The sequence below is a fragment of the Kryptolebias marmoratus genome, linkage group LG6 (genome assembly GCF_001649575.2).
Source record: "Kryptolebias marmoratus isolate JLee-2015 linkage group LG6, ASM164957v2, whole genome shotgun sequence".
Taxonomy (NCBI): domain Eukaryota; kingdom Metazoa; phylum Chordata; class Actinopteri; order Cyprinodontiformes; family Rivulidae; genus Kryptolebias; species Kryptolebias marmoratus.
The window spans coordinates 32,665,895-32,674,469 of NC_051435.1; the positions used below are offsets into that span (position 1 = coordinate 32,665,895).

The 8,575-nt window shown below is 40.8% G+C and overlaps 1 protein-coding gene across 8 annotated transcripts in view; it reads right to left on the reverse strand.

Annotated features, from left to right (window-relative positions):
• Positions 1–8,575, reverse strand: part of LOC108249788 (apoptosis-stimulating of p53 protein 2) — a 54,724-nt gene that overhangs the window by 25,292 nt on the left and 20,857 nt on the right. The window contains exons 1-2 of one of the 8 annotated variants that reach the window (XM_037976047.1): positions 8,202–8,563; positions 7,373–7,954 (exon numbers count right to left, since the gene is read on the reverse strand). The exons of 5 other annotated variants lie outside the window; for them this stretch is intronic. The gene's annotated coding sequence lies outside the window, so the exon portion shown is untranslated. Of the gene's footprint in view, positions 1–7,372; positions 8,564–8,575 lie in introns of those variants that run through there. 2 more of the 8 variants (XM_037976048.1, XM_025002313.2) reach the window with 2 other exon arrangements.

The window sequence follows — 8,575 nt, forward strand, 5'->3', positions numbered from 1 at the left end:
AACATTATGAGTGATCTCATCTGATTTTGTGCAATTTTGCAAGATGTGTTAGTGTTCAGAGTATGTGTTGAGGATGAGTCTCAGCCATTACTGCAAACTTTAGCTTATCATCTGTAAATTTCACAAAGTCATGACAAAGGTTGATTAGCTGTAGAAGCCATCTTGAATCAGGTTGACTCCAAAAATTAATCAGTTGTAGAAGAACATCCAACAAAAAAATCTTTAGGAAAATTTCATTAAAATCCATCCAATAGCTCATATTTTGCTAGCAGAAAGACGGTGTTGTCTTCAGTAGTTATTGGCAAAGTTGTAAAAACAGATTTTGTGTGGTTATTTAACACTCAAGAGTATTTTGTAAATGAGTTTCAGCTAATACCATACCAAACTTTTGATTAAAACCTGTGAAACAGACTGTATTGAAGCTATTTTTACAAACAAAATTGTTTGTACCCTTTCATTAATGAAAGAAAAACTCAGAAAGGTCACTGAAATAACTTGAAACTGACAAAAGTTTATTAAAATATATACTAAAAATCAAAAAGGAAAATCAGTCATTGTTTTTGAACTTTGGTTCAGCAGAATTGGTTTTAAAAAACTGGCCTTGACAAAAAGGATGGTATCTTTAACTTAATATTTTGCTGAGTCAATCACAGCAATCAGGTGATTTCTGTAACTCTCTCTGAGACTTCTGCACCTGTTCACAGGTGTCCCACTCCTCCTGAACAAACTGCTCCATCTGTCGCAGGTTTGAAGGGTTCCTTCTCCAGACTTCATGTTTCAGCTCCTTCCACAGATGTTCAACAGGATTTAGCTCAGGGCTCAGACGGTCACTTCAGAATGGTCCGATGTTTGGTTCTGAGCCATTCTTGGTGTTTTTATCTGTGTGTTTTGGGTCATTATCCTGTTGGAGGACCCATGACCTGAGACTGAGACCAAGCTTTCCAACACTGGGCAGCATATATGACTCCAGAATGTCTTGATAGTCTTGAGATTTCATTGAACCCTGAACAGATTCAAGACACCCTGTGTTAGATGCAGCAAATCAGCCCCAGCCCCTCCTCCATGTTTCACTGTAGCTACAGGGCTCTTTTCTTTCTTTGTTTCATTTTTGGCTCTATGAACACAGAGCTGATGGGACATGTTGTCTAAAGGCTCCAGTTTTGTCTCATCTGTCCGAAGAACATTCTCTCAGAAGCTATGAGGCTTCTCAATATGCACTTTGGCAAATTCCAGTCTGGCTTTTTTGTGATTTAGTGTCCTCCTTCTAATTCTACTAAGTCAACTTTGGCTCAAACAGAGACAGATTGTGGGATCTGACACTGATGACTTTCTGGTAGAACTCTTTGGAAGTTGTTCTGGGCTCTTTGGTTACCATTTAGATTACCCGTCATTTCAATTTATTATCAATTTTCCTTTTCATTCACATCCAGAAAGGTTGTCTCCAGTCCTGTAGATCTTAACCTTCTGAATAATCTGAGCATATGTAGTCACAGGAACATCCAGCTGCTTGGAGACAGTCTTATAGTCTTTACGTTTAACATGATGTCAGTAATTTTCTTTCTAAGCTCCTGAGACAACTCTGCCCTTAGCTTTCTGTGCTCCATGTTCACCACGATACCAAACAACACAGTGACTATTTTTCACCCTTTAAACAGGCAGACTGACTGATTACAAGACTGAAGACACCTGGATGAAATTACAGGACGCATCTTAGTTTCACATGTCCCTGTGGGACAATTAGTTTCAATCCTTTCTAGAATTACCATCTGTTTGTCAAGACCAGTTTCATTAGTTTGTTTTTAAAATAATTCTACTGAATCAACAGAATCTTGAGTTCAGCTTTAATTGTATTTCTTTCTTTTTATTACTTTTGTCAGTTTCAAGTCATTTCAATGGACTTTGTGTTTTATGGGTGAAAACAAGTTTGTCAGCGTCTGTACACATTTCCATACAGTAGCAAAAAAGTAAGCAGTTGGCAGTAAAAAAGAAATCACAGCTCTAGCACTCTAGAGCGGCAGAAACTAAACTGAGAAGATTTTCAGACATGTTCCAGATGCTTGCTATAACTATGTGACTATTTAAGGACAACATTTGTGTTGCAGTCTTTTTTTTAATATACTCAAAATCCATGTGACACAGAGGCAGGGCTTGGCTTATTGAGGTTAGAGAGTGAATCTGACAGACATGGAAATGTGTCAGACTTTGAAACAAGTCACTATCAGAGTTTAAATGATCCACCGAAATACCTTTCCTGAAAGTATTCAAGCACTTATGAGAGTTGTGTTGCAGTTAAATTTTAAATCTTTCCTCTTTAAGTCATATTTAAAGTGAGAGAGATTTTCTAAAAGAATACTGAGTTTGTCAGCTCTTTCGTAGTTCAGTTAAACTAAAAGGTTACCTGGCATTCACAAAGGACCCCAAGCTGTTGAGTTGAAAATAAAGTGCCACATGCAGTATTATATGCTGCAGTCTATTAGCTCCTAGGAGAACCTCATGGGAGATTGTTTATGCTACTGTCAGCAACTATTGTCTTTGTCAACAAAAACTTTAGACAATCATATTTTTAAGCCTCACATTATTCAAAATGTTCAGCACAACAGAATAAACAGGAAGTGGTGAAAGACAGTGACATAGATAAATGGGTCTATGTGGGACACAGCCATTCAGCCAGCATGCTGTCCCATACACAGCTGAGAGAGAAGTGGAGCAATGCTGTCTTCTTTCAGGTTCATGGAGGAGAACTGGGTCACTGCTGTCAGTTACCACACCAAGGTCAACCAAGAAATCCCTGAGCCAAACAGAGACAGGGGACATGACGCTGTGTGTCCCTCAGGAGAAGAGCGGAGAGGAGGAGTAAGACCTCCTGTCACTGGTGACGCCACTTACAGAACTTCAATAAGTACACAGACTAACTAAAAGTTGAAATTGTCAAAACCTTAGATAAAACCTAAAATGATCAAATTCATGACTAAAAACAAAATTTAGCAAAACAGTAGCTAAAAGTACAGCAAATATTATTAAGCAGATTTCATAGAGCAACGTTTTTGGAGGAAATGAAGAGATCTCAATGTATTTCTATGGGGAAAAAAAGTTGTAAATAAAAATGGATAATTCAAAAAGCATGAAGTTACAAGTACCAAAGGTCACAGCATGCTGTTCCTGATCAAGCTGATTGATTTGACTATAAACAGGAAAACTATAATGTGAAAACTGAACCACCATCAATACATCTTATTTCTGCATGAATATTTTGATGTTGCCTTGTTTGGGTAAAATAGTTTCTACAGCTTTGACTATCAACAGTTTTATTCAACATTTGTGACCCGTGCTGCAAAATGAGTCTGAATGAACACCAGCTGCAGTGCAAAAAAAGTGAAAATATTGATTTTACTGAGATCTGTGTAAAAATGAGTCCATAAAGACACTATCTAGCAAGCCCAGTAACTAAAACAGCAGATAATCTTTCTAATGTATCTTTAAATCTAAGTTTTCTAACCGGTATGTCTTCAAAAATAATCTTTTTAATTCTAACATTCATAATTTCATTTGAAATTCCCCATTTTCTCTCTTGGTTGCCATATTGCCAGGAAATCCTTCTATTTAATGTTTGGCATTACATCGCTGGAATTACTAATGACATCATTCCAGATCGATAGAAATTGAGTTTTCAAACCGGCACTCATAAACAAAACTAGCTTTTTGCCAGGCCAGTTGATAAACTGCTAAATTTAAACAAATTACACATAATTTTGAAACTTTAGAGATTGAGGATTTAAAATAATAATAACTTCTTTAATGGAACTTTCCAACACAACAGCAAGAGGACCTTGTCAGTTCTACTGCTGTGACAGGAACTGATGGACCAGCTTTGGCAGCAGTAAACATGAACAGAAAAAGTCATTTTACGGTGTAAACTATATATTGAGTCGTGCTAAAGGTGATATCTCAATAGCGTTCAAGAAGTGGTGAACAGTATTCATGAGGGAGGCTCCCGAAAGTCTTGCAACTTTTGTGCAACGTTTCTCTGGAAATAGTCACAACGTTGTTGTGTGTCTCTAACCCACCTCGAAGGTAGGTAGGTAGGTAGGTAGGTAGGTAGGTAGGTATAGGTACATTTATTTATATAGCACTTTTTTAGCACAAGGCAACTCAAAGTGCTTTACAACACAAGAACAAAATTACAGACAAAGTTACAGAATTAAACACAATGAAACACAAAAGCTAAACAAGATAAACTAAACTAAGTGTACAGTTTGGATAAATAATCTAAAACATGAGAATGCTAAACTAATGATACCGAGCTTTCTAAATGGTACCAAACGCGATAAACTAAACTAAGTGTACAGTTTGGATAGGTAATGTAAAACGTGACAATGCTAAGCTAATGATACCGAGCTTTCTAAATGGTACCAGACCCTCTATACGGCCGACATAACAATTACTAACTAAGGTCTAAACATAACTAAACTAAGGTACTAACATTACCAAGGCCCGCTAAACAGCCAACATGAGAGATGCTAAGATAAACTAAACATGACTAAACTAAACTAAGGTACAAACTCTAACTAACAGTACCAAGGCCCTCTGAATAGCCAACGTAAGAATTTCTAATATATATAGATAATCTAAATAAGGAACAACGGAAGGAAGAAAAAAAAAAAAAAAGGCGAGTATGAGAATGTGTGTGTGTGTTTCCAGACACGGTAGAAGGCAGTGTAATGCATCGAACTCATCTAAATTTGGCCACATGCGTCTCCAACTATCTGCAGAGCATTAGAACTAAGTTTTGACACTTGCACAGCTCTCCTCTGACAGAAAACATCTGAGGAGAGACAGATGGAGGTGGACAACAAAATAATGTGCACAACCAAGAACACAGTTTAGTAAGCCGTGGACACAAAAACAAAGGCTAATGTCCAAAAAGCGGTCGGTCAAAATGTGGCCACATGGTTATTTGGTCACAAACACTCAAAGGTTCAGTGCAACTGCAGTTGAAAATACACATTTTCTCACAAGTTTCCCACAATTTTGAGGATTTCTTTTCCACCAACTAGTCTCCCTACAGCTCAGTGAGATACCACCCTAACTTTATAGAATTCTGAACTCTGATAACCGTAGCAAAGGAAAGAACTGATGTAATAATATCTCATGCACAAGACGGCTAGGAGTTGATTCCAACGGTGGCACACTTCATCATTTTTGATCAGAAAAATTAAAAATAAATTAACCAGTTACATTCCGCTTGTGAATTATGTCATTCTGACATTAATTATCATGCCTTAGTAACAGAGCAACCTCTGAGCCTTTGGGTAACAGTGAAGATGGTGCCTGAAGCAGACTGTTGTAACAGTGTGGTTTTTTATTTACCTACTACACAAACCTCCAGGAACATATTGTACATAGTCTATGGTAGGACTTAAACTTCTGCTACAGAATGGACTAAACCATTTAGTTTTAACAGGAAAGGCTAATGAATTCTCAATAAATACTTAAAGCTGTTGGGGTCTGGAGGGTTTTTGCCTGCTACTTTCACTTCTTCTCCAGTAAATGGAGCCTTGACTCTGGTTGGCAGAGGTCTGCAGGTATTTCTCATCAGAGCTCATTAGGAGGAGGCTTAAGAGGAGTCTGCTGCCAGCACCACTTTGCCAGAGCTGTATGTTCTCTAGCCCTGCTTCCTTGAAGCTCTCAGAATCTGGCTAATAATTCTTGTTTTACTAAGGCTCTTTCAGAAGCTTTTCAAGTCCTCGTTTTCCTGCGTGTTTGGAAGTTGCCTCACCTGCAGAGGTTCCAAGCTGGCAGTCGCTTCTCCAAGCTCCTCTGGACTCCACCATCAGGCGAAACCTGCTTACCCTCCAGCCTTCAAGCCCATTCACCCTTGCCACCTGCAAACCGCAAAGGCTATCGCTACCGTCCAACTACTCGCCTGGATCACTGTGTGGATCTTCTGGACCAAGCTCCTCTCTCCCTGGCGGTCACTCATCCCCTCTGTAAGCAAACCTTCCGTTAATTCCTCAGACACATTCTCAGTTTGAGATTAACCGCTCTGCCTCTTCATACAGTGGATGACCTGTTCCGGGTTTCCAGTTCCTGTTTTATTCTTTACAATAAACCTTTAAAAAAGGGACTCTTTTCGACTCCTGAGTGTGTTCTGCATGTGGGCCAAATCTATATCGAAAGCCATGACAAAAGCATCTTATATGCAAATGTTCACCCCTTTCTGTGCAAATCTACAGTATGTCTACTTTAAAGTGGATATTGCAAATTAAAGTGTTAATTTAAATGCTTATAAAGTGTAAATGTCCACATATAGTGCTGGTACAAGAATTTTGCAATAAACAACCTCTGTCACAAAGGTCCTTTTTATTACAGCCATTCTCATGGTTTAGTGGTGTAATATTCTCAGTTGCAGTGAGTTCTGTTAAGCCAGTTTCTCACTTGGCTGAGCCTGTCGGACATCAGTTGGTGATTAAAACTTGCATGAAAATTGTGAGAAATGGACAAATTTACAGTTGCAATGAATTTTTAGGGTTTGCAACCAAACCACCAGCAAGCTGTGCAGCCACATTTTATGTGGTCATTTTTTCAACATTAGTCTATTTTTCTGTGCATGCCTTGCAAAACTGTAGATACTGAATAGTGATACAAGTACTAATTTCAGTAAAGGCAGGCAAAATAAAAAACACAACAGTAAAATAAAGCAAACTATTTATTTCACATAATATGTGTTTTAAATGCAGTTTCTTTTGGATTTCTCCATCTTTGTTGCCAATATTGTAAAGTTAGGAAGAAAAGAGCCAGAACCCAACACGCAGTCAAGACAAAGATTAACTGAAAAAAAGTTTATTAAAATTCAAAGAGGGATGGTGTCTGGAGTGGCCCAGCCTTGTCCAGGGCTTGGAGTCTCTCTGGACCCAAATATATTGCTGCTGCAGGGCTGAATGAGGGGCCTTGATGTCCTGGGGAAGTTCTCTGAAAGCAGAGCCTCTTGTATCCACCATGCAATAATTCATGGTCCGTAGGAAGTCCAGGGTCATACATGGGAGGTCTCAGGCAGCGGGGATCCAGAATCCAGTCTGCTTAAACAGAGTCCGGCAAGGTTCAGCAACAGGAGAAAAAAAAACAAAAAAAACTACTACTCACAGACAGGTATGGGCAAGGCAAAAGAGTGGTCGAGGACAGGCAGGGCCAAGGCTGGCAAACACTTGGACTATGAAGGCTTGAAAGCTGTAACAAGGCAGACAATCTCGCACTGAGCAGGTGAAGAACAGGTGTTTATATAGAGGGCAGCACAGGTGGTGGCAATGAACAATCAGCAAGGAAGGAAGGGAGATTGGGCGGAGAGTCAAAGGCAGAAGTGAACTTATGACATTACCCCCTCCTCAAGGGGCAGCCCTTGACGCCCCTCTGGGTTGCTCAGGATGCTGGCGATGGAAGCTGCGGATGAGCGCCTTATCCAGGATCAGCCGTGAGGCTATCCAGGACCTCTCCTCCGGACCATAGCCCACAAGGTATTGCACGCTACGGCCCCAACATCGGGAACGCAGTAGGCGACTCACAGTAAAGGCGGGAGCCCCATCAATGACACAGGCGGGAGGAGGGGTCTGGAAGGAGGGCAAAATCTGGATGACAGAACAGGTTTAAGCTTGGAGACATGGAAGGACGGGTGGACACGCAATGACTGGGGCAGCTTAAGACTGGTACTGGGTTGATAATCTTAGTGACAGGAAATGGGCGCACAAAACGTAGACTCAGCTTACAATTCTCACCCTTGATGGGCAGATCCTTGGTGGACAGCCAAACCCTCTGACCCACTAGGTATCTTGGGGCTTGAGAACGGTGGCGGTTGGCATTACGCACATAGACAGCAGAGGTCCTGCAGAGAGCTGCTCTGGCCTATCTCCATACCCTGAGACAGCGACGTGCAGACACATGGGCAGCAGGAACCTGGGTAGCCCTTTCATGAATGGAGAGGACTGGAGGTTAATAGCCATAGACAACATTAAATGGTGAGAGACCTAGAGCACTCAATGGAAGCCCATTGATAGCATGTTCAACCCAAGGTAAGTTCTGGGACGATCGGCTAGGAGCATCCATGCAAAGGATTCGCAACTTCGACTCAGCCTCCTGATTAATCCTCTCTGTCTGAGGGTGAAAACCTGAAGACAAACTGATGTCAATGCCAAGAAGAGTGCAAAACTCACCCCAAAAGCGGGAGATGAATTGTGGTCCTCTATCAGAGACAATGTTGCAAGGAACCCCGTGGACCCTGAACACTTCTCGTGTCATCACGTCAGCCAGTTCAGAGGCAGATGGCAGCTTACAAAGAGGTATGAGGCGAGTCATCTTAGAGAACCTATCTACCACAGTTAGTAGAATGGTGTTAACTTGTGAGGAAGGCAGGCCAAGATAATCGATGCATGGTATAAGAGACCCATTGTTCTTGCCTACGAAGAAAAATCCTGCACCCGCCGGGGATGAGGATTTTCCAATGAGAACAGCTTTCAGGGCGTCAGAAATATACTTCTCCATTGCCTCCCTCTCCAGGCCAGAAATGGAATACAGCCTTCCTCCGGGG